The sequence below is a fragment of the Sarcophilus harrisii genome, chromosome 2 (assembly GCF_902635505.1).
Source record: "Sarcophilus harrisii chromosome 2, mSarHar1.11, whole genome shotgun sequence".
Classification (NCBI taxonomy): domain Eukaryota; kingdom Metazoa; phylum Chordata; class Mammalia; order Dasyuromorphia; family Dasyuridae; genus Sarcophilus; species Sarcophilus harrisii.
In genome coordinates this window covers 389,348,420-389,367,468 of record NC_045427.1, presented here as the reverse complement: position 1 = coordinate 389,367,468, position 19,049 = coordinate 389,348,420, and the positions used below count along the sequence as shown (strand labels likewise).

The following is a 19,049-nucleotide window of genomic DNA, read 5'->3' as shown; positions in this document are numbered from 1 at the left end:
CCTGCAGAACTGGAAGGATAGTCAACATAACATTTTAAAAAACTGAATCTACTCCATACATCAGAGGTCAGGATCTGAAACTGTAGTTTAACAAGGGCTTCTCAAACTTTTTCCACTGGTGACCCCTTTTTGTCTGCTAACTATTCACGTTACTCTAGGTATAGAAAAATATTTACTAATAAAAAATCAAACAATTATGAATGATAAATCCTAATTTTTAAATTATGGTTTGTGACCCTATCTGGGGTCCCATATAGTGTCACAAACCATAATTTAAAAATCTGGGAGTTACAAAAGTTTCATTATAACATTTTGCATAACAAAAGTTCTCCTAGACCCTAGAAGGAGGTCACTAATGAAGTGCCACTAGGGATCTCTCCTTTCTCTGTTATTCAAGATTGTTAACAATGACTTAAGTAAAAATATTTCTATGATGCTGGACTGGAGATCTGGCATGTTGCATAGTGGAGTTAAGACCCTTAAAAAGATTTCAATATACTAGAACAACCTTAAGAAAAATTTCATGTGATAAAGTATAAAAGAGATAATTACAAAGTTTCATACAAAGTTTAAAAAGTACAAAATAGGAGAGACAGAATTAGACAATTTTATGTTGAAGGAAATTAAGAGACTGTAATGAACTGCAAGATCAATGTGATGATAAATTCTTTTTAGGTGAACTAAAAGAGAATCATCACAGCAGTTCAAAAAAAAATTGTCACACAAGTCTTTATTAATAGAGCCAGAAAGTCCATAAGAACCAAACTCTTGGAAAACAGCTTTCATTCAAAGCTCAACTCAAGAACATTTCTTTGATAGAGCCTCCAGTTACCAGTGATCTGTAACCTTGAATTTGCCTAATATTCACTTCTTCTCAGGACCAGCTGTCCTTTTGATCAGACCCTCTGACTGGAGAGCATGCCCTGGAGGCTCCAGGACTCTATTAAAGGAAGGGGCTCTGAACAATTTCTCTTCCCATTTCCTACCAATTACAACCCTATTGTGCCAGTAACTTTCCTTTTCCCTTAACCAACTCTCACTTTTAAGCTAATTTTTATGTGCTGACTCTTCCACCCCATTAGATTATAAATTCCTTGAGGCAGGAACTGTTTTTATTTTTACTTATATTTGCATAATTAGTGCTTATCCAACATGTCAAGTATCCATCCCAACATTGTTAGCTATAAATTTAATAGGAATGTCTTCATCCAAAGTATTGACAAAAATCTTGAAGATCCCAAGTAGCATTTCATTAGTGACCTCCTTCTATGTTCATGATTGTGGTATGGAAGAAGATAATATTTGTTTTGTTTTCTATATTATAATAACCTGGTACATAGTAAGTACTAAATTATGCTTATTGACTATTTTACTTTGTATATATTTTGTACATATATATATTTGTGCATGTTGTATTCCCAATAGACTATATATTCATTGAATGATGAGATTATCTTGTTTATGTCTTTGTAAATCCAGGGATTAACCTATTGCTTACTTAATAAATGCTTGTTAATTAATAGAATAAGGACAGCTAGGCTATGTAGTGTAGGACTTCTTAAACTTTTTCAACACATGACTGCTTTTCATTTGAGAAATTTTTTATTTGATCCCAGATATATATGTATATAAAATAGGTATATCAATCAAACATTTACTGATAAGAAATCATAATTTTGTGATTCCCACATTCACTTAAGAGATTCCATATGGAGTTTGTAAAACAGTTTATGAAGCAGAGATATAGAGGATGGGGGACCAATTGTACAATTAAGAAGAGTAGAATTCAAATCTGGCCTCATACACTTACTGCCTGTGTAACCCTGAACAAATCACTAAATTCTTTAAACCTCCCATTTCCTTGTCTGTAAAGTGATTTGTAGAAGGAAATGGCAAACTGCTCCATTTTTATGCCAAGAAAACTATCAAAAAGAATCACAAAGAGTTGGACACTACTGAAATGACTAAAAAAACAATGCATATCTGTTGTATTGTTTCCTTATAGATAATGGTCAGATTTAGGCTTGATATAAGCAGAACTTAATAACAGTTAGAGCTGCCTAAAAGTGGAATGGTTCTTCAGATCACAGAGCTAGAGATGGAAAAGACAATAAACTCTAACCCTTTCATTTCACAATTAACAAAACAGTTCCATGGAATGGTTTGCCCAAGGCCACTCTGGTTATATGAGACAAAATTTAAATCTAGTTTTATGAGTCCAGTCAGTGCTCTTTTCATCAATGCCAGGGGGATAGTGAATTTCCTATCACAAGGTGTACAAGCAGAGACTGATTGAATCTAACCTGTGAATCCTGGGGCAAGAAATGTTCTGAGCCTCAGTTTCCTTAGCTGAAAAATGAATGTATTGGAATAGGTTGCCTCTGGGGTCTCTTCTAATTCTTTATTAATAACTCTATCCACTAACTTTTCAGGGATGTTTTAGAGGATATTTTTGCTTAGAAATGGTTTGAACCAGATGGTAGGTTCCCTACCAATTTGTTTGAGTATTTGCTGTAATATGGCAATCTTAACTTTTTATCATCACAAAATATAATCTGTAGTTTTCATCATTATATCTCAAGGAAGATTTAGAGTAAACTGGAAAAGTTACAGAAAAACAAAAACTGAAAAAACTATAGATATGTTGGGAGGAGGGACTGGGATTTCTTTATGGGGAATCTTTATGAAGATTGAAAAGAGTAGAAGCATAAGACAATAGCTCTATAATTGATAGGGACATACGAGGTCATCTAGTCCAATACCCTCACTTTACAGATGGGAAAATCAAGGCCCACTTAAGTCATTTGACTGACATCACACAAACAGTAGGACAGGAATTTGAACCAGATCTAGAGATCTGAATCCAAATTTTGACTCCATAATTACTAATGCTATTTCTATCATACCATGCAAAGAGAAAAAGAGAGAAACAAGAATGAAATCCAATGACTATAGATAGGATGGACATAGATGGAGAGAGCAAGGCATAAGAAGACTATGCTTTATGCTAAAAATATGTTTCAAAAAAGATAGAGAAAAACTCCTGGATTAGAAATGGTTAGCCATAGAACTTGGGATCCTCTCTAATCTCCAAAACTGATGTCTTATAGTACAGCTGTTTTCTCTTATTACACATACCTTAATCAAACTGTTAGAGAGAGAAATACTGTCTGACTTTGACTGTGAATAATATAGTGGAATTTTAGCAATGTGTTTTTTTCCTGGCCACACAGACATTATTCAAATAATTCAAATACTTGCTACTTTTCTTCTACCATAAAACTTGAGGCTTCTTGGATATTTTTACCCTGGAAATAAAAAGTATGAGGGTAATGAATAGTAGTTCTATTTTAAAAAAACATATTTCAAAAGATCTGTTACATTCACCTCTCTTCAAAACGTTATTGGTATTTTGTTGGTTTTAAATACTAATAAAAGATTCTTCATTTTTGTCCAAGGCCCATCTAGGCTATCTTCAAATGGTCGGGTATCCACATATGAACAACTTGATTACTTTAAGCTAGTTTCATTTTCTTAGTAGAATTTGAAGAAAAAGATACCAGAAATTTCTAAATTCATTCCATAACAATAGCTAGTTTTTTATATAGCACTTGAGAAAACCAAATACTAATTTTCTATTTTTTGATACTATTATGCAATTTACTCTATTTTGCTGACTGCCTCAGACATGTTTCTTTGTCTGATCTTACTTCAGAAGTTTATGAGCCCAGAAGTTTAGATTTTCCTGTCTGAGGTGGTTTAAAATTCAGCTGGTCAATAAATCACCTTAGCTCAAAGAAATAAGTTATCTTACTAACAAGCCTTGCATGCCCATGTACAATTAAGGGAGATCTGTTATCTCACTAACAAGCCTTGCAAGATGCAGATGGATGCAAGGAAGTCTGTTATCTCTGCAAGGCTGCTATTCAAGAAAGTCTGGTCTGTTATCATTGTGATACAAACTAGCCATACAGGTAGGCACTATCAATGATTTTCCATAGCAACATGATGGAAGGAGGAGTGGGTGCTAGCCTTGCATTCCAATCTTCCATCCAATCATGTTGTTTTCCATCATCTATACTACTTTGCAATCAATCATTTTCTACCATCTGTGATGCTTTCTGTTCTTTGTTTATATGTGTGTGTATAATATATGCTTAAAACAAGTACATATATATGTTTACATATGTGTGTAGATACATTATATATATATATGTGCATATATATATATATATATATGTATAAAATCTCAAGTCATGGGCCCCAGATTAAGAATTTCTCCTTTCCAGACTACTCCTGCTCATACTTGTCTTTTCATTTTCTTAATTCCTATACTCATTATCTGAACTAAATTATTTAACATTTAATCATAAAATGTTTCTTGTCTCTAATAATTTTATGTGCATTTCCTTCTATTCATGTCAAGAGATCCTTGGGGTGTCTTAAATAAATTTCTTGAAGACAGAGTTTATCATATGCATCTTTTGCCTCACTTCTTGGCTACTAGCACACTACTAGATATGAAAAAGCACACACTCTGTAACTTATTCCTAATGACTCAAAAAACTTTTTGATCTGGGTATGTGATTTCAATGGCATGAAAAACTTCCCAAACTGGACACATCCTTTATTGAAACAGATAGGTAATAATAGTCTATCTTATAGTCTTTGATGGCTGATCAGGAACATTGAAACATAGGTTTATGTAGTGAATATGTGTGAGAAAGAGAACTTAAATCCAGGTCTTCTTGGGTCCTAGGCCAGTCCTTTATCCCTTCATAACCTGCTTCTTAAGCTATTATTCTTTAAATAGAATAGCATAGATACACAAGTATACATGAAAAAATTTTTACTAAATCTGTTACACTGTTTTCTTATTATGTTGAGGAACTTATTACTTAATTCAACAATAATGGTCCTCAAGTTTCATACTTTTAAAGCTTAAAAAATATGCCTTGTATTTTTAATACCCTCTTTGTAGCCCTCTTTGTAGTGGCCAGAAACTGGAAACTGAGTGGATGCCCATCACTTGGAGAATGGCTGAATAAACTGTGGTATATGAATATTATTGTTCTGTAAGAAATGACCAACAGGATGATTTCAGAAAGGCCTGGAGAGACTTACATGAACTGATGCTTAGTGAAACGAGCAGGGCCAAGAGATCATTATATACTCCAATAACAATACTATACGATGACCAATTCTGATGGACCTGGCCATCCTCAGCAATGAGATCAACCAAATCATTTCCAATGGAGCAGTAATGAACTGAACCAGCTACGCCCAGAGAAAGAACTCTGGGTAATGACTAAAAACCATTACATTGAATTCCCAATCCCTATATTTTTGCCCACTTGCATTTTTGATTTCCTTCACAGGCTAATTGTACAATATTTCAGAGTCCGATTCTTTTTGTACAGCAAAATAACGATTTGGTCATGTATACTTATTGTATATCTAATTTATATTTTAATATATTTAACTTCTACTGGTCATCCTGCCATCTGAGGGAGGGGGTGGGGGGAAGGAGGGGAAAAATTGGAACAAGAGGTTTGGCAATTGTCAATGCTGTAAAGTTACCCATACATATAACCTGTAAATAAAAGGCTATTAAATAAAAAAAAATATGCCTTATGTATTCCTTAGCCTCCTTCTGAAAAGAAATTGACTTTAGAAATAGAGAAATTAAGTTGAGAAAGAATTTAGGGGTGGTTCAAAATATCACAATACATTAAAGAAAACATTGCATCCCCCTTTGCTTCCATTAAATTCAAGAACCGTTGATTAGGTACTTTCCAAGGCAAGACATTCAGTTCTTTGAGGAAGAAGTACAGATGGAAAAAGCAAGCCCCTCACCTCAAAGAGCGTATTATGGAAAAGAGGAAAGTGCAAAGGCAATTTATGAGTCAAAAGGGGATGTGATACAAAGGAAAAGTCAAGACCAAAAAAAGGGAAGAAGAAATTATTTCATATACTAAACCTCCACAGGCAAACCCTACAGCAAGAAAATCACTGAATCTGAAAGCTGAAAAGTGCTTAATCTCTCTACACCAAGCCTCCCCAGTCTCTAAGCAATCTCTTCCACCTGTACTAATTGCTGGATCACTTAAAGTCATGCTAAGATATTCTTAGTCATTTAAGATTGCATTCTGGATCTAAGTTAAATTGTTTAACTTTTACTTCTTAGCAAATTACTAGAGCTTTCTTTAAGGCTTCTCGCTTTCAGTGCACCTTCCTAATTGAGCATCCTTGCTCTGTGGATTTGCACTGATAATGACTTTTGATTCTTATTAATACAATGCAGTAGGGAAACCAATCTGCCTGACTGAGCAAATTTTCAGCATAACAAGCACAGGGTTGGGCCTTCAATGTTGCTAACAGGAATAGTGCACTTAATTTCCTTCTCCCAATGCTCAAGTGTACCCTGAACCAAAGGCTGCTGGTGCTTGTACTAACTGTGTAAATCTATCATTGATTTAAAAAACAACACACTAGGGTATGCTCAGCCCCCAAACAAGGAAAATAGCATCCAAGTGGAAATATTCAGTGGGGCATTAAAACAATCTCAGTTTTTATTTTTTTTAATTTTGTCTGTATGTAATTGCAGAACCCAAAGAGAGAGGATGTTTTCTAAAAATCCAACTTCCCATTAGCATGAACAAACTTCAAATTGAGACCAGGAAATGGAAAAGGCACTTATAAGCAAATGTCAATACAACACAAGACAGAGGAAATTTTGAAATCATCAGGTCCCCAGGGTTCACAAGGAATTTTTGAACTAAATGGCAACTTCATGCTTGATTTTGCAGGTGGAAGTTTTAAAGGTGCCACTGCAAAGTCTCACAACTCTGGTTGCACATTTTTTTCATGAACAGATATGGTAAATCATATATTCTCTGTTTCCACCGGAAATGTCTTCTTATTGCCATAATTTTAAAGGGAAAAATTGAATCTGGCAGTTGAGGAAATAGTCACATTAATGTAAATATTTGTCCCCTAGTGTTTCTAATTACAGCTGTGGCTTTTTGACTAGGGCCAATGGTGCATATATGTAGTTGTTGATTAGTCATTTCAGTTGTATTTGACTTCTGTAATCCCATTTGGTGTTTTCTTGGCAAAGACAATGGAGTAGTTTGCCGTTTTGTTCTTCAGCTCATTTTATAAATGAGGAAATTGAGCAAACTAGGTGAAGTAACTTGTTTAGAGTCACATAGTGAGTGTCTGAGACTACATTTGAAATCAGAGTATTTCTGATTTCATATCCAACACTGTATTCACTGTGCCAACTAGCTGCCTTGAATATATGTAATAGACATAGAAAACTTTTGTTGTTTTACCTTGATTTAAAATAGACAAAAGCAAAGCATAGGGGATATAGGTGACTGCCCGTTTTCACTAAAATTGTGTTTTATACTATAAAGAAATTATGCATTCCAAAAAAATTATGGTGCCCTCCTTTCTCTCTGACAAAAACAAGGGAACATGAGGTAGGATATGGAGATCACTGAAACAGGAACAAGGACATTATATGGGAACCTGAATGAGCATTTACAATGTATACAAAATCTGAAATGATTACATGTTAAAGCTTATGGCTCCTTTATTTTATGATTTATTAATAGCATGACACATTGATATTATCCTTTAAATCCAAAAAAATGAGTTCAACTAGTTGAGCTAAGATTCCTTTTAGAACTCTGATGTTATATAGAATAATAGTCAGATGCTTTAACATTTTATTATGTAGAAAATACTTTGTCATTTTTTTCTTTGTAATATCTCTTTTGTGCCCCCTCCTCCCTTGCTGTTCTCTAACACTTCTAAGTACCCTTAAATATCTCATACTTAGATTATTTGCAATAGTCTTCTGGATTGATCTCCCTTCCTCATGCATCATTCCACTGAATTCATCTTCCACTTGGCAAGTTGATCTTCGCAAAGACCAAATATGCTCATGTCATCCCCTTATTCACTAAATTTCAATGGCTTCCTGTCCCCTGTGGGATCAAAAATAGACTAACCCCATGCAAGAATGCTTTTGAGTCTACTTTCTAGCTTCTCTGGCTTTCTTCAAGGCTCAGCTACAATCCTACCTTCCATGAGAAAACTTTTTTTTTTGGTTGGAGTGCAGAAGATTGCTCTCAGTTTTAATATCTTGCTTCTGAGATTATCTCTAATTTATGTATTATAAATCTTGTTTGTTGATAGTTGTCTATATGTTGTCTCTTCTATTAGGTGTAATTGCCTTGAGAGGCTTTTATTGGATTCCAAGAGCTTCGCATGGTGCCTAGCACATAGTAAGCCCTCAAAAAATTTTTATTGACTTGATCTGATCAAATGTATGATCAATATAGAAATCTTTTTTGCTTAACTAATTTATTTGTTAAAAGAATTTTCTCTTCTCTTCCTGGCTGTCTTACCTCCCATTAAGAAAATAGGGGGGATGGAAAGAAAATAAATACTTTTCAATTTAAAAATAAAATAAAGTTTAATTTAAAAAAAATATTATCCCTGTCCCAAAGAGTCCGCACTCTAATGGGGGACAATTATAATTACATATATATTTTTTAAAAGAACCAGATTTGAAAATTGGAGACTTAGGTTTTAGGCACTTCACCTCCATTCTCTGACTGTGGGACATTGGTCTGTCCCTTAACTTCTTTATCTCTGAAATTAGTGGGATGAATAAAGTAGCTCATCATGGTCCTTTCAGATCTAAAATATTTTGACTCTGTGAATTTCCAGTGTTGACTTGACATTTACTCTTTATATGATGGTATTTTTGCTTTTCTGAGTAACATGTCCCTTTTTATAAAGGCTGAGTTAAACATTTTTTCATATCAATAGTTTCCTAGTGATTCTATGTAGCTACAAATTCAGAATCACCATGTTTCTAGAAGAATACAAATTACAAATAACTCAAATACAATGGGAAGCCCATGGTGGGTGTAAGCAGGAAGACACTTAATAAATCCTTGGTTGACTAATTGATAACAACTATAAGAGAAGCCATGTATTATTTGTCTCATTTTATAGATGAAAAAAATTGAAGTTATGTGACTTGCTCATGGTTATATGAAACCCACTAATGTGTCCTGAATCTGAGTCCAAGGCACCACTGTACTATGATTTCTTATAACAACCTGGTGTAGTAGATATTGCAAATATTGGAACCATCCCCTATTTGTTGAGAAAATTGAGATTCAAGAGTTCTTGATAAATTTTCTCAAGGTCGTACAGCAGGAAGTGACAATTATAAGGTCTTCTAATTCCAAAGCTAGTCATCACCATCACAAACTTAGTTAAAACTGCTTATAGAAGTATGTATAATTCTTCACTTCTTCCTACTCTCCTATAAATTCCATGTGATCTCTCTCTCTCTGTATCTCTCTGTCTTTGTCTCTCTGTCTCTGTCTCGCTGTTTCTCTTTTTCTCTCATCTCTGTTTCTGTCTCTTTCTCTCTTTCTCTGTCTTTGCCTCTTTCTCTCTGTCTCTTTCTCTCTCTCTTTGTCTCTAGCTCTGTTTTTCTGCCTCTGTCTCTCTGTCTTATCTTTCTCTCCCTCTCCACCTTCTCTCTCTGTCTCTCTCGGTCTTTCTGTCTGTCTCTCTCTTCCTCTCCTCCTTCTCTCTCTGTCTCTGTCTCTGTATGTCTCTGTTTCTCTGTCTCTGTCTCTCTCTCTCTCTCTCTCTCTCTCTCTCTCTCTCTCTCTCTCTCTGTCTCTCTCTCTCACATACACACACACACACAATTCCAGAAATGCATCTTTTTATTCATATTACAAATTCTATTCCACAGCATTTTGAACCCCCAGGTCCTATGTTTCTGGGATTGTTTTTGCAATTTTCTGACAGTTTAAAGACACTTAGCATGCTGTGTACTCCCAGACTCAGTGCATAGCAGGCTTGTAATCCCCCAGAAATGCTCAGCCTCTTCAGCTGCATTGCTCAGCTGGGGGGGTCAGCAAACTTCCCTTGACTTCCAATGCAGAGAAGCTGGCTGCTAGGGGCTTCCAAATGGCAACTCATTCTGTGTTGCAGGAAATCATTTACCCAAATGCCAAAAAAGACTTTAATAACGAGGCCAGGAGCAGAGCAGTGGGAGGAAAAATTAGAGAGGGACATTGGGTCCATGTTGTAAAGGGGAGATAATTTTTAAAATGTTATTAAGTCCTAGGAAGAAGCTGCTCTCTGTGGCAGCGATTCTGTGAAGTCTCTAATAGCTGCCTAGAACTGCAAAGGGGCAGAGGTTGAGTGCTGTTTGGGCCTGTCTGTAAAAGCCACGGGCTGACACTGTACCCTGAACCATGGCACCAAGACAGAAGCCATCCATTCACTCCCTCGCCCTGAAGCAGTGATTTTTCCCTTAAGTATTTCTCAACATTGAAATCTCCAACCTCCTCACATGGTCAAGCTGTCTTAAGCTCTCCTGATTCAACTGGAATTAGGTCAAAGTAGTTTCTTTACTCCAAAGGAAACAGCAAACCTCTTAGTTTCTTCTACAGGCTTCTAAAGTAAGCCCATGGACCTTTCTATGAAGGGGAAAGAAGGAAGACATAAAGTAAAATGAGATTTCCCTCCCCCCCCCCAGAACACCTCACTTCTCCTCCATGGTTTAGCAAATTTCTAATCTGACAATAAATGCTCTTCTCCAGCAGCCTTTTACTCACCCAGTTTTATTATGTTATGGCTGAAACTCTCCAGCAAAACCTCCAAAGGTTAACAGACCAGTCCAGAAAGCAGGAGTGCCCTCTCCTCCACGCTGTGAATCTTAATATCCTCCTTACAACAAGTGGGCTATTTTTATACCCGTTAGCAGCCAACAATCAGCAATATCTCAGGCACAGTATAAAATATGACAGGGACAGAGGAAAGGGGCAGTAGTAATACCACTTATCCAAGAGCCAGCCCAGCATTAATAATGGCAGCCTATATTGTGATAGAAGGAAATGGACTAGGGAGCAAGCTTCATAAAAAAAAAAAAGGGCTCTGAACCTGGCAGGGGGCTTCATTATTTGGTATTCTAGAAATGGTACAGGAGGATTAGAGTCAACTTAATAGGCCCAGAACACTATTCACTGTGCCTATCTACCCATGTGTATACATACACACAAACATATATATATATATATATGCATATTTAGATAAATTTATAAAGATCTATCTATAGACAGACATAAATACAGATGTAGTTGATATAGATAATATAGGTATAAATATGCCTATAATAAATAAATTTAATAATAAATAAAATTAAATAAACAGACCATACAGACATATATATATATATATATATCTGTAGATAGATACAAATTATAAACAGAAATATAAAGGTAGAGATAGAAATATGTATAGATGTATCTATAGATACAAATAGATATAGATATACAAAGAGACAGAAATATTGATAGAAATACAGATGAATAGAGATAGAGATATAAAGATAGATGTGTATATATATATATATATATATATATATATATATATATATTTCCCCTCTGGATATATCTATATTTAATATGGACATATCTAAATTTTTATCTTACTATCTCTATCTCTACCCATAGATATCTGTATATAATATTTTTATATATAGTAATACATGTAGATAGATCTGTATAGATAGATAGATAATAGCAGATATATCTATTGATCGATAGATCAAGATAAACCTTTGTGTATCTTTGTCTCTTGCTTGTATCTTTTTCTCTGTCTTTATGTCTCTCTCTGTGTCTCTTTGTCTTTGTTTTTCTGTCTCTCTCTTTCTCATAGCTATTAATATATTGTCTTTCCCATTAGAGTGTGTGAGGTCCTTGAAGTCAGGGACCCTGTTTTTGCCTTATTTGTCTTCCAAGGGTTTGACTCAGAGCCTAACATTTAATACATATTTGTTGATTAACTGCTTGATTTATCATTTCCAAGCCTGAGTGACCTAACCTATGAAAAGGGGAGTAATAATGCTCATAAAAACTTAGCCCTTAGGTTATAGGGATGAAAGTACTTTGTAACCCTGACAGCAGCAGGTGATTTTGTTAGGATAATTCTTTTCCTGGAGTGATTTTAAATTTTCCTGAGCCTTTTCATCTCTATTTATTTTATTTGACTTTGGGTTCAGGTCCTACTTCTATCTTTCACTGGATATATGACCACAGTTAAGTCACTTAACTTTTTAATGTCTCAGGAAATTCTCTAAGTTGCAGAAAATTGGTAAATAGAGTTTCTGAATCTGCAATTTTCTATATCAAAAAAAATAATTAAAGAAAACTCATTTGACCCTCAAAGAAGCCTTTTGAGATAGTCATGCCAACTGGTATAAGTCCTATTTGAAAGATAAGAAAATGATATTTAAACAAAAGTAACTTATTCAAGGTCAAACAAATGGTTAGATGCCAAACCATGGTAGAATTCACATCTCCTGACTCAAGTCCATGAAACCATAGTCATGGACAACAGATTAAGGAAAAGCTACATCTTAGTTATTTATACTAATTGTGGAAGAGATATCTAAATGAGGACAGTCAAAATCATGGGAATTTAAAAAAAATAGTGCAATGATACCACCACTAGGCCTATGCCTAAAAGGAATTAAAGAAAGATAGAAAAGGGCCATATGGATAAATATTTATAACAATTTTCTTTGTGGTAACATTGGTGTAGAAATTGGCGGTGGGAATAGGAGGGGATGCCTATCAGTTAGGGAATGGCTATACAAATTATAGTATATGAGAATAATAGAATACCATTATGGCACAAGAAATTATAAAAGGGACAATTTCAATGAAACAAGGGAAGATTCATGAACTGATACAAAATAAAGTGAGCAAAACCAGGAGGCAAAATGTTTGCAATAATAACAATAATGTCAAAATGAATACCTCTGAAAGACTTAAGAGCTCTAATCAACAACCATTCTAAAAGATGGATGATGAAGAACAATGCTGTCACCTCCTGATAGAGAAGTGATAGACTCAAAATAAAGAATAAAATATTCACAACTAATATGAGAAGTTATTTTTATGGACTGCATAATTGTTACATGGTTTTAATTTTCACTTTTTTTCTTTTTCAGCTGCTGGAAAGACCAAAATGATTTAATTTTAAAAATGATAAGAATTAAGGTAATGCAATATCATCCAATATTTCTATTGTGAACATGTACAAAAAATAAAACCAAACAACTGCTGCACAAGAGTGACCTTGCGACTTATTTTTAATAGCATTTCATTTGTAACTAGCACAAATAGAACAATTAATCTTACTATGTCCTCATAATAACAACTGACATTTACATGGCACCTAGGCCTTAGTTTTAAAAATGTTTTTCTTAGCATTATGTCAAATAAGACTTACAAGCATCCTAGGGTAGTAGATGCTTTAGATATTATAATCATCATTTTGCAGATGAGGAAATTAAGATTCAGAGAGGTTAAGTATTGGTGAAAATACACAGATAGTGAAAATCAGTATTGCACCCAAGTATTCCTGACTCCAAAAAAATATTGTATTCTGACACAATTTTCTCATATCTCTAGGCATCAAAAAAATGGGATCAAATTCTAGAATTGGCTATATTCCCAATTCCCTTGGAAAAAAGGCTCTGAGTTTCCTGTTTTATCAATCCTCAATAAGGACATCACAATAGAGTTATACTATAGTAAATCCAATATCCAGTTAATTTTAAGTACACCTTTTTTTCCTTTTAAATTTTTGCTTTTTTTCCATCACTTTTCCTCTTCCCCCTCCCTGGATCCCTAGAGAACACCCAAGTAACATGTCTTCACTTATAACTAATGGTTTTTTTTTCCATTTTTAAGCAGAGTCCCCAAAATGTCCTAAATATCAAGCACCCAGAACAATTCTTTATCTGTGCCATAAAGTGTTCTAAGTATTTTTTCCCCTTGTGATTTGATGCCTCAGAAGGTCAGAATCAAAATAAATTTAGCTCAGGAAGTCAAATGTATAGGATTCTATCAGCTGAGTTATTCCAACATTTGATTAAAGAACCCTGATGGTGGGAAAACTACTCTATTGATTCCAAGTGAGAGAAATCACACTGACTTTCAGGAAGTTGACAATGTGCTGTGACAGGAATTTCCATGTTGTCAAAATTTCTTTCTGTCTCCAATCTTTGAATTGCTTCCTAATGACTTGGAAGAAAAATGAATTTAGATCAATCTCAGTTAATGCTTTTGTTCCTTCCTTGATAAAGAAGATGCTACAGTATAAATATATCCTACAAGACCAAACAATTCAATTTGTCTCTTCTTGTACCAAGGTGTGGAAAGGAAAAAAGGACAGAATGAAGGAAGGAAAGAAGGAAGGAAGGAAGGAAGGGAGGCAGGGAGGGAGGGAGGAAGGAAGAAAAGGGGAGAAAAAAGAAAAGGAGGAAGGAAGGAAGGGAAGGAGGAAGCAAATATATATTGAGTGCCTAATCTGTGTCAGCTATTATCCTAATCACTTTACAGATATTACTTCATTTGATCCTCACAAGAATCTTATGAGATAGGTGCTATAAGTAGATTTCCATTTTATACCTGAGGAAATTGAGACTGGTTAAGTGACTTGCCCAATATCATGCAACTAAGAAGAATCTGAGACTGATCTATGGTTATATGCAAAAAATACTCTAAATCACTATTGATTGGAGAAATGCAGATTAAAAATCACCTCACACCTATTAGATTGGCTGAAATGACAGGAAAAGATAATGATGAATGTAGGGAAAATGTAACAATAATGCATTGCTGGTAGAGTTGTGAATTGATCAAGCCATTTGGGGAGTAATTTGGAACTATGCTCAAAGGACTATAAATTGTGCATACCCTTTGATCCTGCAGTGTCACAACTGGGTCTGTATTCCAAAGAGCTCATAAAACAGCAGAAGGGAGCCACATGCATAAAAATGTTTGTAGCAGCTCTTTTTTTTGTTTGTTTTTTGGTGGCAAGGAATTGGAAAATGAATGGATACCCATCAATTGAAGAATAACTGAATAAATTATGGCATATGAAAGTAATGAACTATTATTTTTTCCTAAGAAATAAATAGCAGGCTATTTCAGAAAAGTTTGAAAATATTTACATGAATGCATGATGAGTAAAGTACTAAAAACTTAGCTCTTCTGAGCAATATAATAATCCACGACAATTTCAATAGATTTGGAATAGAAAATGTCAACTGCATCCAGAGAGAGAACTATGGAGACTGAATGTGTATCAAAGCTTACTATTTTCATCTTTTTTGTTTGTTTTTTTTCCTCATGGTTTTCCCCTTTTGTTCTGATTTTTCTTTCACAACATGACAATATGGAAATATAATTAAAGTGATTGCACAGGTATATCCTAATAATTTGCTTGTCTTGGTGAGGAGGAAGGTAAGGAAGACAGGAAGAAAAATTTAGAATACAAAGTCTTAGAAAAATGAATGCTGAAAACTATCTTTGTATGTAATTGGGGGAAAAGCAATTGAAATTAAGAGAGAGAGAGAGAGAGAGAGAGAGAGAGAGAGAGAGAGAGAGAGAGAGAGAGAGAGTGTCTTTGCCCTCAAGGAGTTTCTAGTCTGATGAGGGAGCCAACCTGCAAACAAATATATACAAAGCAAGCTACATACAAGATAAAAAGGAAAGAATTTAAAAAGGGAAAGGATTGGAAGTAAGAAAGGTTATATTTAAAATCATCAAAAATATTAGAGAATAATGAATTATTTCTTTGACAACTCTAATGAGGAAACAATTCATTAATGCTCCCTGTCTCCTCAAATTGCTTTGCATGCTTTTTTGTCTTAATAAATGTTGGCTCTCTAAACAGAATATAATTTTTGAGGACAGAAAAGTTTTGGTTTTTCTTTGCATTTACAGTTTTATGTATAAATTTAATTGAATTGATTTTTACTGAGAGACAGACAGAAAGAGAGAGAGAGAGAGAGAGAGAGAGAGAGAGAGAGACAGAGAGAGAGAGACAGACAGACAGAGAGACAGAGAGGGACAGAGACAGAGTCTGAGGCTACATTTGAACTCAGGTCTTCTTCATTGTAGGACTAGGGCCTCATCCACTGGAGCACCTAGCTGCCCAGTACCTCCCTGGGAAACCACTTCAACTTTTCAATAGTTCTAATTGTTAGGAATTTTTTTAGTCAAGCCTAATCCACTCTTAGAAGTTTCTATCTATTTCCTTTCTGGTAAGAACTATCCAGTCTCCCTTCAATACAGGGAAGCCCTTCAAATATTTAAAGACAGTCTTTGGCACAGTCTAATCCTCACCTTTTTCATAATAAACACTCCAGTTTCTTCAACACATTCTCAGATATTATGATCTTGAGGCCTTTCATTGCCCTAGTCATCTTCCTTTTGTCTCTCCAGTTTGTCAAGAGCCTTAGAAAATTTCAAATGCTATGCAAAACTCCAGGGGAAGCAACTAGGAAATAGCAGAAAAATTTATATCTGACTCAGGCTTTAAAGAACAAGAGGGAATACAGCAAACAAATGCATAAAAGAGAATATTATGGAATGATATTTTATTTTTATTTTGTTTATACTTGTTAACAAAATCAGAGAGGTGCAAAATATTGAGAGAATAGAGAATGGCCCCAAATTGACTGGAGTGCTATGTATGTAAAAGATACATATAAATAATTCTGAAAATGTAGGTTTAGAGTTATTGGGGTCATTATATTATGTTGTCACAATTTTTGTGGGTTTCTTTTGTTTTATACTTGATTTTAAATCTCTTAAGGTCATATACTACATACAATTTATTAGAGGCTATTTCTTAAGATATTTCTGTGAGAAGACTGTCATTAGTGAGATTGCTTCTTCCTTCTCTCTGTAGAGGGATTTGGAGAGTTGCACCTGATTATGATCCCTTTTATGATAAGCTCTCCCAGATTAGAGTGATGAGTCTTGATAGGATGAGTTGGGCAAATGGTGATGGACACATAGTAAGAACTTATTCCTTACATGAAATCTTAGTTTGGTAGCATTTCTGGAGCTTCAGACAAAGTTCCCTCAAACCAAGGGTACCTTCCATATTATAAGAAGACATTAATTTATGATCTTAGAAGGAACTTAAAATGCTGTGGTAGACATCTAGTAAGAAAGCCTCACATGCCTTTCTTAATTGATGAATGAAGATTTCATGTTTACTATGAAGTAGAGAGTTTTCAAGGAATGCTGACAGAAAGAGATGTTCTGGTCCTGAGGCAAAAGTCAGGAATGGTAGGTGGTCAGACAGGATGCTCCTCCAGGATTCTCACAATGTCAGATGAAAGTAAGTGACCTGGTGTAGTGGGCATTTGGTAGAAAGTAGATGGACAAGGGACAGCAGAATAGTCAGGCGTGGATGGGTAGCAATTTGTAATATTGGGGGAAACTCAGAGTCATGATATCACCACAGTTTGATTTGGATATTTGAGTAATAAATGAATGATCAGTGTATCTTTGAAGATTTTATACATATATATTAATGGTTATGCTATTATTCAACCCTCACTAATATTTAATTTTGGAAAAGATCTTAACATTTAAAACTTTAAGGAAAATACAGTAATGGATTTAGAACTAGAAAGGACCATGGAAGACATCAAATCCTTATTTTACTGCTTTGGAAAGCAAGGGCTAGAAAGTTTGAGTCTAGTAGGTTAGTTGTTGATTCTCAGAGGGCCAAAATGAAGTTGTTATTTTGGAGTCAAGATACAATGTATCTACCCGACTGTCCAGACCAATATGAGCTTAGAATGTTCTACCACAAATCAGGCACAAATCGTCTATATGAACATTTGGAGTGGAGATATCTCTAAATTTGCAATCTAATATTTCTTTTGAGGGACTTCTTTGATAAAGGCATGGCATGCTGGCTGGTCTCATTCCAGTAAGACACTACTAATCACACAAATAGTAAATAGTTGAGCTAGAATTTAAACTAGATTCTTTGATACCACATTCATCCATCTCTCTCTCTCTCTCTCTCTCTCTCTCTCTCTCTCTCTCTCTCTCTCTCTCTCTCTGTCTTTCTCTGTCTCTCTCTCTCTCTGTCTTTCTCTCTATCTGTCTCTGTCTCTCTCTCTCTCCCTCTTCCCCTGTCCTTTGCTGCCAAGGAAAGTGGCATTCACCATAATTAAACTAATTAACTTGATTTCTCTTCCCCTCTACATTATACTATCAGACTTTGAAAAAGATTGTATGTGATTTTCTCTCCCGCAAAACCCCCAAATCACTCATTTAGATGATTCCTGGTAAAGAATTTACAAGAGCTTTACTGTCTGCAGATTTTTCTTTATTTAGTACAAGCAGAAGTTCCTGCCTGACCCCCCATCACATCTACTAGTCTAAGTTTAGACTGAACTAGGGATGAGCTGAAATTCACAGTGTTCTCTGTGAAGCAGCCTTTATGCCATGACCTATTTATAAAAAGGATATTTAATATGTGAGAGAGGGTGGGGTCTTCAGATGGAAAGATAGATCATTCTCCAATTTAAAGAAAGATCTATGTCTCTCCCTCACTAATCTCCCTCCACACTCTGAAAAAACCCCAAATAAATATTCCTTATTCTTTTAATAATATATTAAACTCTTATGTTTGAATGACATTATTTTGATGACTTATTCAAATGAAAACACATGAAGCTCTAATACCATTTATGCTTTAAAATTAATGATTTTATCAGATCCTTTCCAGGTAGTAGGATTTGATAGGAGACAATATGAAAAAGACACCATAATACTTCTTCTAAGAGGGAGCATGGTTTGCCAAATGACAAAACAGCACTGTTCTGGAGCAATTCATACTGGCTCTCAAAAGCTGACATTTAAAGTCTGAGCATTTATACCTTGAAAATAGGCAAATAGAACACATCTTAATTTATTGTTTTTTGATTGTCTAAACTTAAAAAAGCGATGGAAAAAATATTATAGGTTGATTTTAATTTTGGAGAGCAGATTGTTAAACAATTACTAACCCAGCAACTGCTTAGGTTTTTCTTGCTAATGGTGCTATGTGAGTTGCTATTTAAAATCATTACTGTCTGGTCATCTCCAAATTCCTGTCCAATTCTGGAATTC

General features: G+C 34.8%; 1 protein-coding gene across 2 annotated transcripts in view; it reads right to left on the bottom strand.

The window, feature by feature from the left end:
* Positions 1-19,049, bottom strand: part of SGCD (sarcoglycan delta) — a 1,334,163-nt gene that overhangs the window by 518,651 nt on the left and 796,463 nt on the right. Inside the window, exon 1 of one of the 2 annotated variants that reach the window (XM_003756762.2) lies at positions 10,668-10,776. The exons of the other annotated variant lie outside the window; for it this stretch is intronic. The gene's annotated coding sequence lies outside the window, so the exon portion shown is untranslated. Of the gene's footprint in view, positions 1-10,667; positions 10,777-19,049 lie in introns of those variants that run through there. 2 annotated transcript variants of the gene reach the window in all.